We start from the raw sequence: 24,494 nt of genomic DNA on the forward strand, positions 1-24,494 counted from the left end.
AGGCCCGATTCGGTCGGTACTTGGCTCACATACATGACTCACTTTGGGACCAACCCAAAAGCGGGCTAAATGGCTATTGGAAAGCATGTGATGATGATGAAGTCCCATACTTATTTACAGAGCGTAGGGGAACGACGCGGGAAACCCGCCCCGCCTTACTAGGCAAGGTCCAATTGGTGCATTCCTTCGACCGTAATGGGGATGAATGATGATGAAGACGACACAACAACACCCAGTCATCTAGAGGTAGGAAAAATCCATGACCCCGCCGGGAATCGAACCCGGGACCCCGTGCTCGGGAAGCGAGAACGCTACCGCGAGACCACGAGCTGCGGACGGAAAGCATGTAGCAAACCAAATCAGTTGAACAGTGTGCTGAACAACTTATTTCCCAATGTAAATTAGTTCTGTATGTGGATCACATTTGTGTCTCATAAGGGGATAGCAAAAATTAGCATAAATGAACGTGAAAGAAGGAAAAAAGAGTGATGATTGGATTTAACATGCAATCGACATCGGGGTCGTTAGAGACGGAACACAAGCTCAGCTTGTGGCAATGTTGGGAAGGAAATGTTCCATATCCTTTCACAAGGACTTCCTCGAATATCCCTAGAGCCATTTAGAAAAATCACGGAGAACCTAGATGTGGATGTGAAACTGGACCATCGTCCGCCCCAATGCAAGTGCAGTGTGCCTACCCCTACAGCTCCTCGCTCGGTAAATGGGTGTGGAAATGGTCCTAGGAAGAATGATTTGTTTGGCCCATGTATAGACTAAGATATCTAAACTTTCTTTGGAAAGTCCTGTTTTACTGCTGACAGCATCTATGGAGTTTGGTTAAAGGACAGCGAACTCATGATTACTCGATGATTTGTTGGACGTCCGCACTTCATCAACGATCGTTGATTTGGCAAGATACGCGGCGGTATGTTGGAGATCGGACGACACAGTACAGTGATGGTGCAGGCACAAAATATAGCAGGTGACCATTACTTGTTCCCATGTTGAGGCTAAAACATCGGCACTTGTTATTGATCAGTGCAAACGATTCACCTGATCGGACGAATCACGTTTCTCGTTACAGCAGGCCGATAGTCGTGTCTGTGGGCGCCATTATCAGGGTGTATGGCTGCTCGTAATATGCACTGTCCGACAGACGGAATGCTGCTTGGCGGTGAGGGGCGGTGGCGGGAGAGGAAGCAGTAATAAGGAGAACATTAACCTGGCCTTCCGTGTGACATCTGTTAGTAATCGAAGGCACTATGGCCGCTGTGCATTACGTGAACACTAATGCGGACCAAGTGCATCACAGAATGTCGTAAGTCTTCCCAGACGACGATGGTATTTTCCAGCCACATAACTGTCAGTTTCACAGTGCCAGAAACGCCTTACAATAGTTTGAGGTGCGTTAATAGTGAGCTCATGTAGTGAGCTTATATGAATGCGACAGAATGCATCAATGACAAATCTAGCTCCCGTCCACCAACCACTTTGGTGAAACTGTGTGAGTATGCATTACCCTGTAGTAGCACATACCTCAGGGAAGTTACGAAGCCCTTTTCGAATCCCTGCTGCGAAAGAATCGTTCATTCCAAACGTGGACCAACAAGGTATAAAGTAGACTCTTAATTCCTTGGCCCATCATTGTATACCAAGTTTAACTCCACCGTGTTATGTAATGCTTCTAACAAACAATTAAGTGAGCTCTCACTAAGCCGCAATATTCACCTAAAAAATATCTACACAAATTTGCGTGTATGTCTAACCTGGAGCCAAGTGACAGTCATTTATTGCTTCCTTCGATTTATGTCTACTGAATTTCCATACATGTAACGTAAACGTTGTTTCTTTCACTGTGCAATGTCTGTCAGGCCACGAATAATAAATATATGTGCCCGTTCATTTTATTCCTGACCAAATTCGTGGTTTTTAGTTTGACAGATAAAATTAAAAAATAGTTAAAATAAATGAGAAATTACTTATTTTTGTCAACGTTAAATTGAAGCTGAGTTACACTATCTTGAATGAAAAGCTGATTGATTTCAAACGATAGAGATTCGTTTCAGCCTCATTTCTGATACCTTACTGACTCTACCTCTAACCTGATAAATGGTAGTTATCACATTGAAAATGCGGGCTACTTGCTTATGTCGTCGCCGCGTTACTTACGAGCGTGGTCTGATGGTTCAAATGGCTCTGAGCACTATGGAACTTAACATCTATGGTCATCAGTCCCCTAGAACTTAGAACTACTTAAACCTAACTAACCTAAGGACATCACACAACACCCAGCCATCACGAGGCAGAGAAAATCCCTGACCCCGCGGGGAATCGAACCCGGGAACCCGGGCGTGGGAAGCGAGAACGCTACCGCACGACCACGAGATGCGGGCAGCGTGGTCTGACCTTCATATCTGAAAACTGTATTGCTGTCGATGTTCTGCTTTTGCCAAGTGCATCATTTAATCACTTCAGTGGATAAATCACTACTTTTAATAACTCTATCTAACAAAGATAAAGCTCGTCGTGGCGGCATCTAGTTCACTGCGTCAAAATAGGAACCTAACGCATATCTACAATGAATGTTCACGTGCCAGAAACAATACAAGCATTAAGTAGTACGATGTTTACGCTGAAGCTGATCCTTTCCCTGTCATTATCTACTTCCTTGAGGATATATTCGTTCTTCCTTTTTCTCTTTAAAGATTATTTTCAGCATCCTTCTTCACATCTACATTTCCAGTGCTTCCAGGTGCTTTGTCTGCTTGTGGGAATCTGTTTATTGTTACAGAAGGCATTTTTACTGAGGAAAACGATCCTTCCGCATCTATTGTCATGAATTACAGTGCTTGCTACGTAGCGGAACGGACTGCATTAGTTTGACAGTTACTACTCTGATGTCTGAAGTGGTTTTGTAACGGTTCCTTCGGTGCTGCCAATAGAACTCGCGACAATTTATGGTAAGCGACTAACCATTAGTAGTTACTTGAGGGAGTGGAAGGACTGGGCAGTGGGAAACTGCACATCATTCGTAGCAATAGCACAAATTCTTAGTTGTCTCAGTGCTGCGCTAAACAGACAAACAAACTAACAGCTGCTTCAGCAGTACACAATAGGCCCGCACGCCAGCAACACGTTGGGAGACAGGAGCCAAACCCCAGTGCCGCCCACTAACCGGGTCGCGTCACAGCACTCACTGGTCTGGTAACACAAGCAGCGAGCTCATTAATTAAGACTTCCGACCTAAGGGGCTTTGGTCGAACAATAGAAACTCTTACTCCTGACGTTTTGTTGCCAGCTACAGGCAACATCTGCCGCGATGAGTCAACGACCTCTTAACCCAGAAGTTTTAATTAATGAAGACGACGACCGTGAAAGCCTGCACGTTATGATTAGACGACGCTACGAGGATGGTACGTCGGTTACGGTACGACGACTGGAGGGTTTGCGTAAAAAGAAAGCTCAGCAGCTTTGCACGCCCACTTTTTTGCTACGGTGTCGTGACGTCGGGGCAGTTCCGAAGTTTCTGAATGTGAGAAGACGGTTTCATTCTGTGCAAGCTAACCGTATCTATTTACGTATGGAACTTTCGATGCTACGAGAGCGGATTCCAGAAACACATTGAGGACTGGTGGTAACAAGCAGTCATCTGCAAAATTTGCATGTAATTATTGTTAATACAATGCAGCTTTGTGAATGGAATAAGGTGGACAGGTTAACATTTAGATATATGGAACTTAATAAAGAAGTGACTTCTAATAGGCCAAAGAAGAAGTTTGATAATTTCCAGAACGGCAGACAGGAAACACCGGTTACAGACTATTCCATTAGGATTATTCATTTGTCCGGAAAATAACTATCTAAGGAACAAATTTCTGTTCTCTCGAAACAAGGAAATGTTTTAACTACTCCACTGAAGGTTCCTAAGGAGGCTATTGTAGCGAGTAGAGAAGCAGGGATTCGTCTGTTACCATCACATTCTGCTGAAGAAGTTAGGAAGGAAACTCCCAGGATACTAGGCAAAGCTATGCCAGCTAGCCGTAATATGCCTCAAGGAGAAAATAAGGCATTACGGGACAGTAATGCGGACAAGAATGTTATCATACTTAGATCTGATAAAGGTAATGCAACCGTTGTGTTGAAGAGTGAAGACTGCCACAGGGAGATAATTCATCTCTTGAATGCTACCACATATAAAAAGTTGAAAAAACAATCTTCCAACGGAAGTCTTAACACCTACAAAACGTTCAATAAAAAAGGATTCCCTTCCGACAAGGGGATGAAAAATATCTTTGCAAAACGGAAGCTTACCCTCCTAGATTATATGAGCTACCTAAGACTCGTAAGCCTAGTGTCCCACTGCGGCCGATAATGAGTGCTACGTGATAACCTACTAGGAGTTGGCTAGACATCTCGCCTCCTTGTTACAGCCGTATATCGGAGAAACTGACCATCGTATTAAAAATACTATGCACTTTATCGGAAAGTTGTAGGAGATAACTGTCAACCCATGTGATATCCTTGTCAGTTTAGATGTGGTGTCGCTGTTCACCACGGTTCCGATTAGCGAAGATCTTTTTTACATAGCTGATATGTTTCCCACTAGCGTAGTAGTAGCAGCTTTGTTTCGACATTACCTATCCACGATATTTATTTGCAGTACACTGATGTGTTCTGTGAACAAACTAAAGGATTTGCTACGGGGAGCCTGTATGTCCAGCTGTTACTAGTCTTTCTATGGGAGTTTTTAAACATCAGGCACTACAGACAGGCAATAAAGGTCCTGTGAAATTGTATCGATACGTGGATGATATTTTTATGATATGCAATCCCGCTGAAGAGGAACTGAATAGTTTCTTGGTGCATTGAGATAGTATCAATATAAAGACACAATTTACTATGGACACAGGGAGCAATGGACAGTTTAATTGTTTGTATGTTTCAGTAATTAAACGGGCAGATGTAACTTTAGGTCAACAGGTGTATAGGAAAGATGCACATACCAGTCGCTACCTCCATAAGGATTCCGACCATCATCAGAGGCCGAAGAGAGGAATTATTAAAACATTCGTGGACAGGACTCAAAGAAGTGGGAACCAGTTTTTTGCAAGAGGAACTAAATCATTTGCGAAAAAGTTTCAAGAAAAATGGATACGCTGATGGTGAGATAGGTCGAGTACTCAATCCCAATAGAAAACTACCCGGAAACGTGCAAGAACCACAACTGTCAGCTGGGAAACACTTTCGTCCATTTAACCACAATATTACGAACTGTATTGGCAAGTTCTGGCCGAGTGTAGAGTCGAAACGGTCCTTACATCCACCAAGAAGCTAGATTGCTACATCTTACCGTTGATGAGTAGATGAGAGCGTACGAGCTATGCTTAAAGCTTCAGAGTCTTTTTCTCGGAATATTCTGGATAGTGCGCTTTAAGACTCTATGAGTATGTGGTTAGAACGTAGATGAGAGCCTCAATGGAAAATCTGGAAGGTAATTTTGGAACATGCTCCAAAGTATTATGTCCTCACTTTCTTTATATAAATAAACCAATTTGCTACCAACTACTTATCTATCGGGAAACGGATACGCTTGAAAAGCACATTGCGCGAATTATCCAGTACAGAGTAGTGATCTTAAGTCCATACGACTATCTGATGCTTCACGAAACCCATGTAAGTCTTACCTCGTCACCTTTATCAAAATTAATGATCACTTGGCTTGTATCCTGTAGCTGCCTGTTTTAAAATTATCTTCAAACATAATCTTCTTCTGCATATTGTCTTCAAGCAACAAACATTTTTTAACTTATTTAATAGTTATATAATTACTGGCAGGAAATCTATTGTAAATAATTTAGAAATTTTTAATATAGGGGCAACACCATATGGTAAGGAAATAACTTAAGCGACATACCGTTATATTCAATGTACCACACAGCAACGGACGTACCAAGTGAATGTGTGGTATCACTATCTCACTTACAAAGTACCCAAATAGCTTAAAAGAGAACAAGAAGGAAAATCACGAAGGAGGAGAAAGTGTAAATTGTTCACGCACTTCTTGAAGCGTTGGATATGTGTGTCAACTGAAGCTTTCGATGACCTTCCGTGAGGTCATGAGTTATCTATGGGCCCCGTTCTATTTTATTTTAACTGGCCAAATTGTGTAATGGAGACTTCACGAAAGTCAGGGAACTTCAGTATTCTACGAGAGAGCATGTCTACGATGGAGGAACATTAGTAGCGATGTCTATATATTTAGGTGGCCAATAACCCGTCGTATTTCTCTGTAGCCTTTCTTCAGCATCGAGCTCTCATTTACATGTACCATTATTCATATAATCGGTGTCCTGGCCAAAATTATTGTGACATATTTTGATTTAGCGTCTTCATTCGTGAAAGGACGCTATCAGGTAGCTATGTGGGAATTGATTTTCTTTTATTAAGCGGAATGTATTCAGTTATAGCATATTTGTCCAAATATTGATATGTAATGGGCGTCGGTTTTCCGTGTTGAGTACATAAAAAGTTCGTTATTGAGCTACCAATGTAACCGCTACCTCAGTCACAAGGACTAAGTAAAAGATGGCAGTTGGGAACATACTATTTTGCTATTTGCATTCCATTAAGAAGGAATTGCCAAATAAATTTTGTTCGTCTCTTTAGGTGCTAATTCCGTCTGCTTTGCCCGTTTTCTTTATCTATGAGACAAGCATGCCTAAAAAAAATATGGATAACACGGAGACAGGTAATGATGAACGAAAGATATATAGCTAGGTGCTACATGAACCTGGTTCAAACTATTTATCAAGGAACAAGGACAAGTGCTAGTTTCTTCTAGTGCTTGAAAACATCTGCAAAGAGCCAGGAAATAAAAATGTCGTTGTGCTCCAAAGTCTACTTAGTGCCATCTACAGAGGAAGGTCAAGAATCAATGAGATGAATATTAATCATTATGGATCTGTGTCAATTAACTAGGACACAAATTCAGGAAAGTATTGGTTTTGAACACAGTAAGGCTAAATGAAAGGAAGAGATGAACATAAACCAGTCCGTATACGGAGATGTTCATACACCAGACAGTACGTTTAAGGAGAAGCAGAAATCTAGGTGCATCGTTTCTATATGCATGTTTCACCATTTATTGTAACTTTTCTGTTCACAGAAGGAAAAAAAAGAGCAAATAAAGGAAATAGGCGCAGTTCAACGCCAGGTACATTTTTGTGATGGATGATGTTTGGTTTGTGGGGCGCTCAACTGCGTGGTTATCAGCGCCCGTACAATTACCCAATCTTTGCTCAGTCCAATTTCGCCACTTTCCTGGATGATGATGAAATGATGAGGACAACACAAAAACCCAGTCATCTCGAGGCAGGTGAAAATCCCTGACCCCGCCGGGAATCGAACCCGGGACCCCGTGCTCGGGAAGCGAGATCGCTACCGCGAGACCACGAGCGGCGGACAGGTACATTTTTCACACAATCATCCATTCATACAAGCAGCATTGCTTCTTCAGCTACAGAATGCAGTAGCGCACAATTAATAAGACGTCAGTTAAATGAAAACTGCGGTAAAGTTGTATGAATCTTGCAAACAAATGAGCTGCTCCATTGGAATTGAAACTAACGATTGTATCGTAAAGTACGGTAAAATCATTGAAATGTAAGTTCAAAGTAGTGATGAAAAAATATTGTTGTAGCTGTTGTTGTTGTTGTTGATGTTGCTACTGCTGCTGCTGCTGCATTTGTACTCTTCACCTCCAAGACTGGTTTGATCCAACTATAAATGGTGGCGTATTCAGAGAAATTCTCTTAACTCTACTTTCAATTGAATATTCTTTCTTTGCTCAAGCTTTGTCTCACTCCACAATTATTACCAACCACGTTTCCCTCAGTTACCAATTGGACGATCGCCTGATGCCTCAGGATGTGTCCTTTCTTTCAGTCAAGCTTTACCATGAATTTCTTTTTTACGCAATTAAGTTTGCTACCTCCAATAACTATATCAGTCTGCAAATTTTTAACATTCTTACGTAGCACCACCTTTCGAAAGCTTATCTTTCTGAATTCGTAATCGTCTATGCCTCACTTTCGTACAGGCTACTTTCCCTTCAAATAGCTTCGGAAGTGAATTCCGTACAGTTTAATTTGTAATCGATGATAGCAGATTGCTTCCTCTGAGAGACACTTTTATTGCTATTGCCTGTCTACATTTCTTCAGTTGTCTTTTCTTCGGCCAACGTCAGCAACATTCAACGCCCGATTGTAGTGTCCAATCTGATAAACTAATTCTATCAGCATAACTTGATTTATTTCGACTCCATTCCTTAACCCGTCGTCTACATTCGCTGATGGTCATTTTATAGCTCCTTTTCAACATAGCAAACGTTGTTTTCAATTGTTCTTTGTGATCTCTGAAAGAACTACAGTAACCATGGAAAAGTTCAAAGTTTATATTTCATCTTCCTTCAAATACCTCTTTGGTTTGTACAGTTTAAATAACATATTGGAGCTGCTACACATGTCTCACTCCCTTCTCAACTGCTACGCCACTTTCATTACCTTCTTTTCTTATAACTGAAGTCTGTTAACTGTACAAGTTGTTGATAACTTTTCTCTGTCTGCGTTTTATCCGTGATACCTTCAGAGTTTTGAAGAATTTATCAAGTTAACACTGTCAAAATCTCCCTCTAAATCTACAAACGCTGTAAATATTTGTTCGCTTTTCTCGGTTTGCCTTGTAACTCAAGTCATCGGGTCAGTATTGATCACGTGTTCCTAATTGTTACGAAAACCTACCTGATCTTCCTTCAGGTAGACTTCTACTAGATTCTCCATTCTTATGTAAGTAACTCGAAATAGTATTTTGAAACCATGAGTATTTTGAAACCATGAGTATTTTGAAACCATGACTAATTAAAGGAAGGTTTAGTAATATACAGACCCATCAACACCTTCCTTCTCTGGAAAATTAATTGCTATATTTTATTGTAGATCGAGAGTATCTGAAATGCTTCGTATGTGTTTATCACAGGTTAAATAATTTGGTCTCTCCCTAGTTTCTTCAAGAATGGAGTGGCAGACATATGTTATACTTAATGTCGTGACGTTCTGTCAATTAATTACTTATTATATTTTTCCAGTTATTACGTCACAAAATACGTTTTGTGCTACTCTCTTAATACAAACTCTCCAATCTGTTCCTTCTAGTTGTTAGTGAACAATAATTACAAAATGAGATATAACTACTGGTGGTCGAGTTTGAATCGGTCACCCGAAGAATATCAGCAATCGATGCAATCTACTACACCACACTGCAGGCACCAGTGCTGGCGGCAGTACTAACAATTCTTATTCAACCCCGACCAGCACAGCTGTATACAGCAAGACATACGACTGGTCAAGCATTTTCACGTCATAGGGATGTCCTTCAAGCCCCAACAGGATTGTTTAATGCTTAACGTATGGACGTGAGCTGTAATCTAATAAGTCGTCGCACACAATTCATAAATACCTTTGTACATTGCTTGTGGCTGTCTATGTTGGAGTTCTGTGTCATTTCTCTTCTTAATGTGTACCAAGCTACCGAAGTACATTCTGGGTATTAATTTCCTTGCTAATGATAAATGTTTTCATATTTCATTGACCAACATTCGCTTCTTCTACATACATGTAGTAGGTACTAGGTACTAGGGAAAGACTATTCTCGATGCTTACATGTGTTAAGATGTTGTTACGATAGGTTTATGGTATATTATTAAAAAACCTTTAGCCCCAGATGAACATGCTTCTGGAGGAATGGTAGTATAAATTATGTAGTTATAAACTCACTAAGGCGTTCTTCGTTATTGGCTAAAGACGTGCCAATTAACGACAGTAATTAATACCGCCGTCGGCAGTTTAGTTGAATAGGAATCGTGCTGGAAGTTGAAGACACAGACGTATGTACAAAGAAAGTAACTGCGAAGAAACTTTCGGTTGCAGAAGAAATAATTCAAATGATCGACAAAAGAACAACATACAAAACTGATCTTGGACAGATACAGAAATAGAAATATCCTTGGAGTTAAATAAAAGGGAAATGCAGGAAAGTCAAGGTGAAGTAACCACAGGAAATGAAAAGGTGTTGTCATTATAAGGACTGAGTCAGTATACAGAAAAGTCAAAACAGACTCGGCTGAAATTAAAAGTAAGGCCACCAACTTTAACGCCACAATTCCACTTGCAAATGGTTTGAAAGTGTACGTAGACAGCCTATGTGAGGGGTAGGAATTGTCTGATGATGTGATTGAGGAACTAATGGGAGTCAACGAGGAAAAGATAAGGGATTCAGTATTAGAGTAAGAGCTTAATATGGCTTTGAAAAGCTTGGGATCAAATAAGGCAGAACAGTTAGAAATTACTTCCGAATATCTGAAATCAGTAGAGGAAGTGAGAAATAATTAAGGATCTTTGACTCATCATGCTTTCTTGGCGGATGTCTTGCCTATACACTTCTCAGGTTGTCACTGGATCATATTGTATTACCCGCACAATATTTCATTGATGCAACTGCTCAGTATTGTAAGGTGTCAAACAAATAGCACACCTTACATTGAATTCCTGCAACAATTCCAATTAAAACGATATGTCACACGACGTTGTTACGTGAAAATGTATGAATCATTGATAGACAAAGCGAATAAACAAACTAGCATTTCGTGAATACAAGCCACTAATACTCACACTAGTAACTGGACACAAGTAATTTCCCAGACTCGAGCTACGAGATACATTTCTGAGGAAAGGAGAATTTTATGACAGAACGCCCATCCCACGTTCGGCTAAAACAATCACAGCAGGACATCTCGCGGACACACTGAGACGCTGGAACCACTGCATAGGCCGCTGGCTCACTGTAGCCACCTATGTCAAAAATTTGTATGAGAGAAAAGACTGTTTATCTCAGTATTTTGTAGCAGAAGTTAAGCTCTACCCTTCGAAAGGAACGACGCCTGCAATAGGCTACAAAAACTTTAGTGGGAGGAATTATAACAAGTACGAAAGTAGTGATTGGTCAGAAAAAAAAACGCGTGGCCATCGGCTTTAAAATAGGCAAATGTACAGAGAAGAATTCGCTCTTTCTCTTGGAGCAAATCGTCGAGTGTTTGAGCAAGGTGAATTGCACCGCTCGGAGACGATTGCGAGAGTCATTATGTGAACACTCATCCACAGGCTGGTCTTCACTTACACTGCAAAGTCTCTTGTATATAGAATTGCACTCAACATTGACAGTTAACGCTTGTGAGCGAATTGAGGGCAATGACGTATGTACTACTCCAGTCAAATAGTGTGTGCCACGCTAATTAACTTAGCTAGGGCACAACCAGAAATCTCGGCTTCATCAAAGACCGGGGAAATGTGCCAGACTGGGTTTTAACAGTCTAGAGAGACTTAGAATAATCCTCAGTTTCACAGCTCGCGCCGACAGCCGCTACTGCCACCGCCGACGAAAGGTGAACACACAAACAAGAGCTATGCCAGCACGTGATGTTCAGTTGACACTCAGAGCTGCGGTCGTCCCCATCTTTCCTAATTACTTTTACATTCAACCATGATCTGCAGTTAAACATATTCATGACCGTCGAGTGGTTCATACCCTGACGTTATGGAACTGTTACAATTGTGTATTTCTTTCTGATTGCTCTTTACCGACCCCCATTCAATTTTCGGTATTTTCATTCTGCGTTTTAGCGTAATTCATATCTCTGGCTCAAATTGTGTTTAATTTGTTTGGATTGTATCGACCCCCCTACTAATAAAGAACATTATAACAGTTAGGAATTTCACTTCACAGGTGTGAATACAGAATATCAATATTTTACCTTCCTGTAAATATTTCGCTGACATTCCCATGTCATGAAGTCATACTTAGAGTAAAAATTAACAACAAAAAACCTTAACAACGAATATCTAATACTTTCATTTTTGCTAACATACAGTTACATCTGAACCCGAACACTGCTTTCTGTTAGCGATAACGTTTCCTGTACAGAATGTGTAGTGGGAACCAACATAGAGATCATTTTCTGATTACGTCATAGTATTGGAACAACCTTTTTTCTATCCCAGAGGACCGTTATCCAAGAGGGCGGCGATAACGTCAATCAAGAAGGAGAATTTTGGTGGGAAGTTCGAATTTTGGAGGGAAGAAGGTCAGTTGGGCCACCTCCACTAACATAACCCCCCCTCACCCAGAAAAAAGGCCGCAGGATAATGAAGCACACCCCAGTTATCTCTACTAAGCAAAGGAAATGGCAGGAAGATAAGTCAATTGGCCTTCCTCCTAAGAACTGTCCCCAAGTTTGAATTTTTGTTTGAAAGTAGGTCACTTGGGGGTTTCGCTGCTGGCGGGAAAGAAACGACATTTATGGTAACCCGATCTCCTCCTAAGGATTCGTGAGGAATAGGATATTTCTTTATTATTTAACCAATATCAAGCAGGTACGTTCACCACTGGGTCTGTACTCCAACTGGCTTAGTTCATATTGTTGCCACCAGAGAGCACTACCATGACGTCAGTTGATGACGCAAGTACCTTTATTCAAAATGGCGGCACCAAGTGTGTTCACCAAGAGCTATATAGCATAAATGACTTCGTTCATATCGTGGCCAACGAAGGGCGCTACTGTGACGTTGGGTGATCACACAAGATTGTCTACTGTCTCTCCCTCGTGCGTTATAACCAGACACATGCAGCGTCAGTACCCCGCAAGCATGCGAGTGTTGACCTCACAGCCTCCACCGTGCACGTTAATACCCACACCAAAGAAAGTCTTCTGCTAATATCCTAACGAATGTAAGTGAACACATGTGACACCCACATTATGCACCTAACCTATCAATTACCTAAGCACGTAATTCCATTTCTATTTTAATCATATTCCATAAATGAATGTACAATTTGCATATAAAATTGTGAACTGACAAGTTTCACATATCCAACTATGAGCACAATATTCATTCATTCATGATATACCATCCCTTACCCCTAGAATGCTAGATTCCTATTGGCTACTGAATTAGTCGCGCGATTCTACATCATAGAACCAGAGATGGTATTCTGTAGGGGGAAATGTTGGGAGAATGACTGAAGCTGCACTGGGCTGCTGGGAGAGTAAGGAAGGAGAGCACTCTATTTACTTCCGAAAATTTATATATGGCACTGATACAAAAGACATACTTAGAGCCATCTCACACAGCTCACAGACCTGTAAACTACTCTCCTGATCGAAAACAACTCCTAATGTACCGAAATAATTTCTTTACACACTTGCAGACTCCTCCTTAATAATGCAGCACAGAGATATGTACACACGCTTAGTACACCTAAAGTGTCCAAATACGAGGTGCATTAAAGTTCTAAGCCCTCCGATTTTTTTTCTCCGTGCTGGAAAGAGATAGAAACATGCGCATTGTTTCAAAATGAGGCCGCATTCATTGTCAATACAGAGATGACAGCACCGTACGGCAGATGGAATTTTACCGCCAGCGACGAGAATGAGAACTGTTTTAAGTACTTAAAATGGCGGCGTTTTCCTTACTTGAACAGTGTGCAATCATTCGTTTTCTGAATTTGCGTGGTGTGAAACCAATTGAAATTCATCGACAGTTGAAGGAGACATGTGGTGATGGAGTTATGGATGTGTCGAAAGTGCGTTCGTGTGTGCGACAGTTTAATGAAGGCAGATCATCGTGTGACAACAAACCGAAACAACCTCGGGCTCGCAGAAGCCGGTCTGAGAGTGGAGAGAATTGTTTTGGGGGCTCGCCGAATGACTGTTGAACAGATCGACTCCAGAGTTGGCATTTCTATGGGGTCTGTGCACACAATCCTGTATGACTACCTGAAAGTGCGAAAAGTGTCATCCGGGTGGGTGCCACGAATGCTGACGGCCCATCACATGGCTACCCATGTAGCATATTGCCAAGCAATGTTGACGCGCAACGACAGCATGAATGGGACTATCGTTTCGTCGGTTGTGACAATGGATGAAACGTGGATGCCATTTTTCAATCCAGAAACAAAGCGCCAGTCAGCTCAATGGAAGCACACAGATTCACCGCCCCCCAAAAAATTTCGGGTAACCGCCAGTGCTGAAAAAATGATGGTGTCCATGTTCTGGGACAGCGAGGGCGTAATCCTTACCCATTGCGTTCCAAAGGGCACTACGGTAACAGGTGCATCCTACGAAAATGTTTTGAAGAACAAATTCCTTCCTGCACTGCAACAAAAACGTCCGGGAAGGGCTGCGCATGTGACGTTTCACCAAGACAACGCACGCGCACATCGAGCTAACGTTACGCAACAGTTTCTTCGTGATAACTTTGACGTGATTCTCATGCTCCCTACTCACCTGACCTGGCTCCTAGTGACTTTTGGCTTTTTCCAACAATGAAAGACACTCTCCGTGGAAGCACATTCACCAGCCGTGCTGCTATTGCCTCAGTGATTTTTCAGTTGTCAAAACAGACTCCTAAAGAAGCCTTCGCCGCTGCCACGGAATCATGGCGTCAGCGTTGTGAAAAATGTGTACGTCTGCAGGGCGATGACGTCGAGAAGTAACGCCAGTTTCATCGATTTCGGGTGAGTAGTTAATTAGAAAAAAAATCGGAGGCCTTAGAACTTGAATGCACCTCGTAAACTCAAAGCATAGCCTACAGACCTGCTCGCAAATTAATTCAGTCAATACGTACAAGCACCCTCCAGCAATTCATGTCCAGTAGAGCGCACAGGCAACCCCCAACGACTTGGGGCAGCAGTCAGCTGTCAGACCACACACAGGCCCCACCCAGGTCCCGCAACAGTGAGGAGGACACGTATCGTTCATACTTCATTCTGAGAATTTCCTATCCAAATAAATCTTCACCTAGACACACGTTCTGACGCCATCGGGAGTGAGCGCCGTCGTTAGCTGCTGCCAAACGCAAGTCAAAGTTGTATGTAGCCGCTGTTGATGATGCGTTCGGACAGAGGAGAATGCTTATTTACAGAGTGTGCACTCCAAGCAGGGCCGCGCACGTGTGTGGTTCCATGCTACCCTCACTCTGACTGTAGTCAGGCAAAGACGCTGTAGAAATCCATTGCACAATTGAAGATCTGCTTTCTCCGTAGTGATTCTAATAGACCTTAAATGACGTTCGAGTGACGCATCACAGGCGCGTAGCTACTTATCATCGCAAGCGCATCTAGCAACGTTCTCAATCTTATACTCAAGCCACAATTGGTATCTAAAATAATAAACAAGTCGAACACTAGTAAATTCCATAGCCTCCCACAATCACTTAACATGTTTTTTGTAAATGTTTTCGTCATCTGTCAGCTTGTATGCACAGGAATCTTGCCCTAACAGAACGTCATTACGAAAATAACGCACAATCACTTAACATGTTTTTTGTAAATGTTTTCGTCATCTGTCAGCTTGTATGCACAGGAATCTTGCCCTAACAGAACGTCATTACGAAAATAACGCACAATAATTTCCAATGCAGTCTTCCTTGCGGACCTAACGTGTTACCCACTCCATCATGTGATACCCACCCTGCTCTGAACATACACAAATGTTCGCACAGCTATGTAGAGGCTCCCATATCCCAGCACAAAGCATGTGAATGAATCCAATATTATCATTTGCTCTTGTCGAATTTACTCGCCGAATTACTGATGCCGCCGGTAATCAAGCATCATGCACCTCTTCTTACTGGGACTTTCTGCGGTAAAATTATTTTGCACAGATCGCTAAAGTGAATTGACAATTAAAGCATTAAACTTGCCTATAGATCATCAAACACATACCATACCCACAACTATATAATAAGCCAGGAACATATCTATCAGTGTAACTACAATAAAATGTTACCATTGATGCTACAATCTGACACCCATCATTGTACAGTTCATGTCACCTCTTCTTGGCTGTGCTTCTGGAACCAATTTAACTATCTATAACGAACAAATTCTTAAAATGAGAAATGCCTCTCCATTATACATGTGCTCATGATATTACACACAGTCATCCTCTCAAGTCATGCCACAACATAAACAGCCCTACTTTACAATGCAATATATACACGTCTTACACAATGAGTGCAGTTATCTTTGATATCTGTACAGCACCATTTAAATTATAGTATGCCTACACTCACACTCAATTTATGTCCCTATGGTACTCAGTCCTAGGGAAGTACTGTCCACCTTTTCTTTCTTTCTACAGACATGACATTCAGCCGCAGTAAACTATTTTACACTGGTCGCCATATTTCACCGACAGCTAAACTTTGCAAAGTGCCATATATATCTTCAAATACGTAAACACAATCACACATTTAAACTCTCCTCCCACTGGGGCCAAGAGCTTGAATATTAGTACTTGAAACCGATCTACAACTCAGCAATATATCAATGCATACCATATCGATGTAGTACACATACAATTCATATCCTACATCATACAATGTCACCTATTTTACATCAGAATGCCCGCACTGAATCAAAGTCACTATCTGAACTGATGTGCAAAGACAGGCTCCTTTCCCCATCGATACATGTGGGCAACTGTTTCTAGTCCGGATCTGACTGCTTACTTGCCTTAATACACCCATCTCCAAACTCGTGGATAACATGAACACAATTAGTTCCACATCACCAGCCATTATATTATACAATTATCGAGGTACATCTCGATATCAACCACACAGCAGCAGCCCCCAGATCGCTTATGCAACGTAATTCCAAAGTACAGACTCGAAATTATTTCTCTACAAACCCGAAACTATTGTTAGGTGGAGAGTGCTCTAGATCATTGAGTAACTAGATACAAACAGACGAAAAATGGTATCTCCACCCGCAAATACAGATCTCTCTAATTTAACATATTCCTAATCTTTGTAATTTACAGTCCAACTAAGACTTTTCCATGTCTGGAGAACAGGCGAACCTGTTTTCCACATACGAGATGCACACACCACACTCGATCTTCTCTCAACTAAATAAAGGCCCGAGGGAATAACAGTACAGCGCAAACGCACTTTCATACATAATTTTCTCATATTTCCACTTGATCACCAAAGCCGCTCGACATATACTAAATATTAGTTCTCTATTCGATCGTCTAGAGACGTCAAAGTTAACTCATATACATTCCTACACTGCATCAGGCCTCAGCATTTCGACGGCTGGTGCTGTTGTTGGGGAATGTGAATCATTCCCACCACTGTCCACACTTATACAGAATTATTCCCTAAAACCGGTAACATATATCTTTTATCATTATACTTACATTTAAATGTTACTATCGCGGTCTCAACTGAATGGCATTCGACAATGAGCCAAGTATCAGAACTACACACTGCTGTGGGCAGTGGCTCTGGAAATAGAAATATCTGTACCTTCCTTATGACTGGACATACTCTTTCCTTTGCTATCACAGTACTCCAAGTCAAATCCATACCTCTTTATGAGTGAACATGGTTATTTCGTCACCACAAACCCATATTTTATAAACCTGAAGCTCAAATGTAAACATATCACGCATTCCGTATTACTACTAAATATAATACTTCGTCAATACAAGATTGCCTGCAATACGAAATGACACTGACCGGAAATCAACGATGTTTGTGCATGTCACTTACGTTTTTCTTGAGAGTCCTTCCATCTTGTCCGAGAAAGAGAGACGGAATCCGTGAGATGTTAAAGAAAACCCGATCGCAGCACCTACCGTATTTTACAGTCACAAGCGGTCTTGGTTCTACAGGCTCATCCCATTCAGAAGTCATCTAGGTACCGATGCGGGCGTAATGACGCATAACTGTGGTGTGGTCCAGTGCTGAGAAACAGATTTTCCAATGCTTTCCCAGAATAGCGAAGCGTGCAGCCATCCAAGCATTCCTAACTGTTTACCAAGGTACTCACAGAATTTAAACGTCAATCTTCTAATGCTACTATCGCCTATTAAATATACACGCGATTCAGAGGTCACTTTAAAGACTGACCAGCTATACCCTAGGTGAATAATCATATCCCACAGACTATGCTAATTCACATGAGATAGCCCCTCCAGTCCTCGTTGAGACACTTTCACACACGCTTTTGTACAGTGCGAAACATTTCGTTTTTCTGCCACGAATTCGAGGCCACTGTCAGGTTCCAAACTGACATTAAGAAGTTCTCATCTACGGCCTTCTCGCAGTTAGTTATACTTTGATTTGCGTAAATGTTATTCTTACTGTGGATACAATAACACGCCACACATCGGTTTATTTTAAATAAAAGACTGTTACAAGATAAGCAAACTGAAAGAGTTTTGCCGCATTGGCATAGGTCTCGAAACTACAGTCCAAAAGTGATTCACGATCTCTGAATTTATACACGATTGTCATACGGACGGCATAGCTCATGACTCTCCGTTCCATTTCGACTGATTCCTCATATTGCACTCATATACGCGATTAGTGTTTCGGCTCTATCCGCCCGAGAATTTGCTATCCATTAACGGAAACTTTTTCCCTAATTCAAACAAGCAATATCAGTCAATCATTATGTGGTAACCAGTGCACGGATGGAATGGAAAAGACAACATCCCTGAACTGTAATAATAAGCATCGCAGTTGTAATGGTACTTGAATTACGTAACCATTACGGCACCTCAACTCAACCTCTCGATACCAGCAATATTCTACTGTGTTTCTGTAAAGTAGTTAACATATATCTGAGACAACATTCAGATTTGATTTCATTAATGTAGAGGTACTTTGATACATCGATATGTTTATATTGCAATGATATTATTCTTATATTATTCTTATGTGTATTCTTTCTTTTGTCACTATGATCTTTGACGTACTTGTAACTCTGATTTTTGGACGCGTAAGCCATTATTAGTTAGTTGTTAGAGAGTCGGACCTTCAGAAAGTCAAGTCTTGGACTTAATGTTGGAAAGACACATATTGTAGTCAGCTTATAAAATGTGAACTTTAACAGTGAGGAAGACAGTTTTCAAGTATGTTTTGTATTGTGAAGTGATGTTTTGTGTGTTACGTGATATTGCAATAAAAGCAATTAAAAGGAAGTGTAACTCAAATTCGGAGTGCTGAATACTTTTTTTACATCACCATTGTCCTGCAAAAGTGTAATACTCAACAATGGTTTGTGAAATACATCTATAAAACTTTTGAATATCGCAGATTAAAAACCTAGGCCTCTTTGCATCCGAGCTTGGAATCATCACCACCTACATTTTCGACGATTGAGCCATGATTTTACAACGAGACCAGCGTGGGAAATGCAAAAAGATGAGTGCCTATTTTAATCATTATTACATGAAATGACTTTATTAACTGTGCTCTAATGACACCTGCCGCATAATAACTTTGTTGTTGCCCGAAAATGCGGTATTTAGCAGCGTGAGCAACACCACAATCATTATTAAATTTTGACCTTTTTTGTGGTAGGGTTGTTAGACAGTTGATAGCTCGAATAATTTTACAGGACCATCAACACCAGCCATTAATGTGAAAACATGTCCCTCCAATCTCTATATCATAGCTTCTCCACATTGCGAGTGTCAGTGCGAACATGGATAGATGACTGTGCAGTAAATCCATTCAGTGTGAATTCTAGATTACATAAATCAAGAACGTATATCAGACAACGCTCCCCATATTTCCATCAGGTCGAGCACAGTGTCTACTTTACAATCTATCTCTCTGTGTATGGGAGTCACAGTACATTCTCACCGTCCTAGGATAAAATTAGTGTGTGAAAGACCCTCCTCACATTGTCATAAACCAACCCACCATGCAACACAGTTAGCGAATAAATCTGCAGCTGACCAGATGAAGACTGCTACACTCTACCTCACGTGAATGAATGGAGATTTCAGAGTCCTCACCCACCTCGAGATGCGTCCATGTCGAGTAGCTTAGCCCTCCGTACCGATGTACAGTAACAGATATCAAAGTGCCGTGATATAATAGCATACAGTTAAAAAGAACAAGACAGAAATGATTTTTATAGGCGAAGGAGCTCCAGATGGATGGAGTTTGACGCATTTTTACGTAAATCAACCAAGCTATCAACTCTAAAGTACGGTTCTAGAGTCTAGGATCAGTACATGGACGGTATTGGTAAGAGAGAACATAAACACACTTACTCCTAAGGCTACAACGTTCTGCTCTTAAAACGAGCCTATAATGTTAGATGAACTGCGTTTCTGATCTATCAGACGTATGGAATGTAGCCTTGTTGATATTCCTTTGTGAGGAATATGTTTCAAACACATCACATACATACTCCTTCACACTTTCTCTACGAAGATCTATCTTATCGAACAGTAAAACATTTGCTCGGCATCATACCAGCACAATACGGCTTTCTGGAGACATATAGAGTCCACCGTTAAGATCCGACCACCGTTCAGAAATTATGCCATGCCTGCATGAGACCTATATAAAATGATTGTTAGTAAAGGGGGAGTCACAAATACAGCTTACATACGACGTTCCTTAGCAGAAACACTTTCAAAATGGGTTAATTTTATCATGAGGTTGCATCACAGGCTGGTAATACACAATCCTACCATCACCGTCATGGTAATTGTCCGGAAAAAAAACTACCTCAATCAGAAGTAATGTCGTACCTCGATTCGTAAAGCATGTGTGGCTCAAAATGGTTCTAATGGCTCTGAGCACTATGGGATACAACACCTGTGGTCATCAGTCCCCTAGAACTTAGAACTACTTAAACCTAACTAACCTAAGGACATAACACACATCCATGCCAGAGGCAGGATTCGAAGCTGCGACCGTAGCGGTCACGCGGTTCCTGACTAACACGCCTAGAACCGCACGAACAAATCAGGTATACCTTTTATCATAGGTACTTGTGTGCACCTGTAGAACCAAGACCGCTTGTGACAGCAAAATACGGTGGTTTCTGCGATCGGGTTTTTCTTTAACATCTCACGGATTACGTCTCTCTTCCTAGGACAGGGTGGAAGGACTCTCAGGAAAAACGTAAGCGACATGCACACAGATTGTTGATTTTCAGTCAGTATCATTTAGTATTGCAGGCAATCATGTATTGACGATGTATTATATTTAGCAGTAGCAGAGAATGAGTGATATGTTTTCATTTGAGCATCAGGTTTATGAAGTATGGGTTTGTAGAAAGCAAATGACCATGTCCACTCGTAAGGCAGGTATGGATTTGACTTGGAGCACTGTGATAGCAAAGGGAAGAGCATGTCCAGCCGTAATGAAGGTAGAGATTTTTCTGTTTCCAGAGCCACTGCCAGCAGCAGGGTGCATTTCCGATACTTTGCTCATTGTCGAATGGCGTTCAGTTGAGACTGCAATCGTAATATTTAATTGTAAGTATAATGTTAAAAGATATATGTTACAAGTTTCCTGGAATAATTCCGTGTATGCATTAGCTGTGATGGGAATGATTCACGTTCCCGTTAACGGTAGCAGACATCCAAATGCTGAGGTCTGTGGGAGTTTAGGAACGTATATGAGTTAACTTTGACTTCTCTAAACGGTACAATAGAGAACTAATACTTAGTACGTGTTGGACGGCTTTCGTGATCAAGGGGAAATTAAGGAAATTGTGTATGGAAGTGCGTTTGCACTGGACTGTTATTTCCTCTCGTGTAAATTGTTCAGTTGACTGCTTCTGCACATTTCTGGACTTTATTTAGTTGAGAGAAGATCGATTGCGGTGTGTTCTTCTGGCATATGGAACACAGGTTCGCCTGTTCTCTAGACATGGGAAAGATCTTAGTTGACTTGTAAATTATAGCGATGATTTGGAATAGGTTAAATTACCGAGATCGGTTTTAGCAGGTGGAGATATCATTTTTCATCTGTTTGTTTCAAGTTACTCAATGATCTAGAGCACTCTCCATCTAGCCAAAGTTTCAGGTTTGTAGAGAAATAATTTCCAGTCTAAATCTTCGGAATTATGTTGCCTGAGCGGTCTGGGGGCTACTGACCTGCGCTTGATATCGAGAAGTACCGCCATAATCATATAATATTAATGATGACGATGTGCAAATACTTGTGTTCGTGTAATCCCAGAGGCTGAGGATGGGTGTAGAAAGGCAGGCAAGCAGACAGGTCCGGACTAGATACAGAAGCGCATCTGTATCGATGGTGAAAGGAGCGTCTTTGCTCATCAGTTCTGAGAGTGACTTCGATTCAGTGCGGGCTTTCTGATGTAAAATGGATGATTTTGTATGGTGTAGCATATGAATTGTATGTTTACTACATCAATACATTACGCATTGATAGAATTCTGAGTTGGAGATCGGTTTCACTCACTATTATTCAAGCTCCTGGCCCCAGTGGGAGAAGAGTGTAATTGAGTGAGTGTGTTTACGTATTTGAAGATATCTGTGCACTTTGCGATCAGTGTGAGATAGTTTATAGTTTATTGCAGCTGAAAGTGTTTGTAGAAAGAAAAAAATTGTGGAAAGTGCTTCCTTAGGACTTAGGAGCATACTGGCATAAAGTGGGAGTTGCATTGTAAAGTTAATATGAATTATGTCATGTAAAATGTCTATATATTGCATTGTTAAGTTAGTGTTGTTTATATTGTGGCATGACTAGAGAGGATGACTATGTGTCCTATCATGACGGACATATAGATTCAGCACATAGGAAACGGAGAGAGGTTCCTTATGTTGATAATTATGTGCACTATAGAAAGTACAATTGGTTCCAGAAGCTCAGTCAACAAAAGGAGATATTATCTCTACAATGATTGGTGTCAGCAATGATAATATTTAATTGTAGTTGCACCAGTATGTATGTTCCTGGCTTACAATTTCATTGTGGGTATGGTATGAAATTCATGATCTGTAGACAATTTTAAGGCTTTGTCAGTTCACTTTAGCTATCCGTGTAAAGTAATTTTACCACAGAAAGTCCCAGAAAGAAAAGGTGGACGGTGCTTGAATACTGGCAGCATCAGTAATTCGGCGAGTAAATTCGATAAGAGCAAACGATAATTTTGGAATCATTCAAATTCTTTGTGCTGGCATATGGGAACCTCTACATATCTGTGCGAACTTTTGCGTATGTTAAGGACACGATGGAAATCACATGATGGGGTGGGTATCACGTTAAGTCTGCAGGGAGGACTGCATTGGAGATTATTGGGCGTTATTTTCGTTAGGAGGTTGTGTTAGGGCAAGAATTTCCGTGCATACAATCTGAGAGAAGACGAAAAGTACTGCAGAAGCGCACTTTATATATTTGTGGGAGGCTATTGACTTTACTAGTAGTCGACTTATTATTTTAGATAGCAATGTGGCTTGAGTGTAAGATTGAGAACAATGCTAGATGAGACTGCTATGGTAAGTAACTATGTGCAGCAAAGCGTCAATCAAACGTTACGCATGGGCCTTTGCAATCGCAAGTTCTGCTATTCTGGAATGGATTTCTGCAGCGTCTTCAAATGGTTCAAATGGCTCTGAGCACTATGGGACTTAACATCTATGGTCATCAGTCCCCTAGAACTTAGAACTACTTAAACCTAACTAACCTAAGGACAGCACACAACACCCAGCCATCACGAGGCAGAGAAAATCCCTGACCCCGCCGGGAATCGAACCCGGGAACCCGGGCGTGGGAAGCGAGAACGCTACCGCACGACCACGAGATGCGGGCGCAGCGTCTTCGCCGGACCACAGTTAGAGTGAGGGTAGCAAGGAACCCGCAAAACGCGCAGCCCTGCTTGTAGTGCACGATCTGTAAATAAGCCTTTGCTCCGGTTTAATTGCTTCATCAACGGCGCCTACATAAAACTTTCACTTGCGTTTGGCGGTCGCCCACGGCTGCGCTCACACCCGATCACGCATGTTTGCATGTCTGTAGAGCGTTATTTAGAAGTAGTTTACAGGTCTGTGAGCTGTGCGACATGGCTCAAAGTATGTCTTTTGTATTAGTGAGGTAAAAAAAATATTCGAAAATAGAGTGCACTCCTTCCTTAGTCTCCCCAGCAGCCCAGCGCAGTCTGAGTCATTTTCGCACCATTTTCCCTCTACAGACCACCATCTGGGGCTTTACGATGTAGAAACATGTGAGTAATGCTATAGCCAATATGACTGCAGCATTCTAGGGGTGTGGGGTGGTATGTCACGAATGAATGAATATTGTGTGTCTAGTGGAAAAATATCAAATGTGTCATTTCATAACTGAATATGCAAATTGTACAATCGTTTATGGAATATGATTGAAAGTGAAATGGAATTATGTACATAGGTAATTCATAGGTTGGATGCGCAGCGCGAGTGTCGTGTGTTTCCACTTACATCCGTTAGGGTATTTGCAGAAGACTTTCTGTGGTACGGGATAAATGTGCACGGTGGAGGCTGTGAGGTCAACAGTCGCACGCTGCTGAGGCGGCGCGTGTCCGGTTATAGCGTGCAAGGGGGAGAGAGAGAGAGAGAG

The sequence above is a fragment of the Schistocerca cancellata genome, chromosome 6 (genome assembly GCF_023864275.1).
Source record: "Schistocerca cancellata isolate TAMUIC-IGC-003103 chromosome 6, iqSchCanc2.1, whole genome shotgun sequence".
In the NCBI taxonomy this organism is placed as follows: domain Eukaryota; kingdom Metazoa; phylum Arthropoda; class Insecta; order Orthoptera; family Acrididae; genus Schistocerca; species Schistocerca cancellata.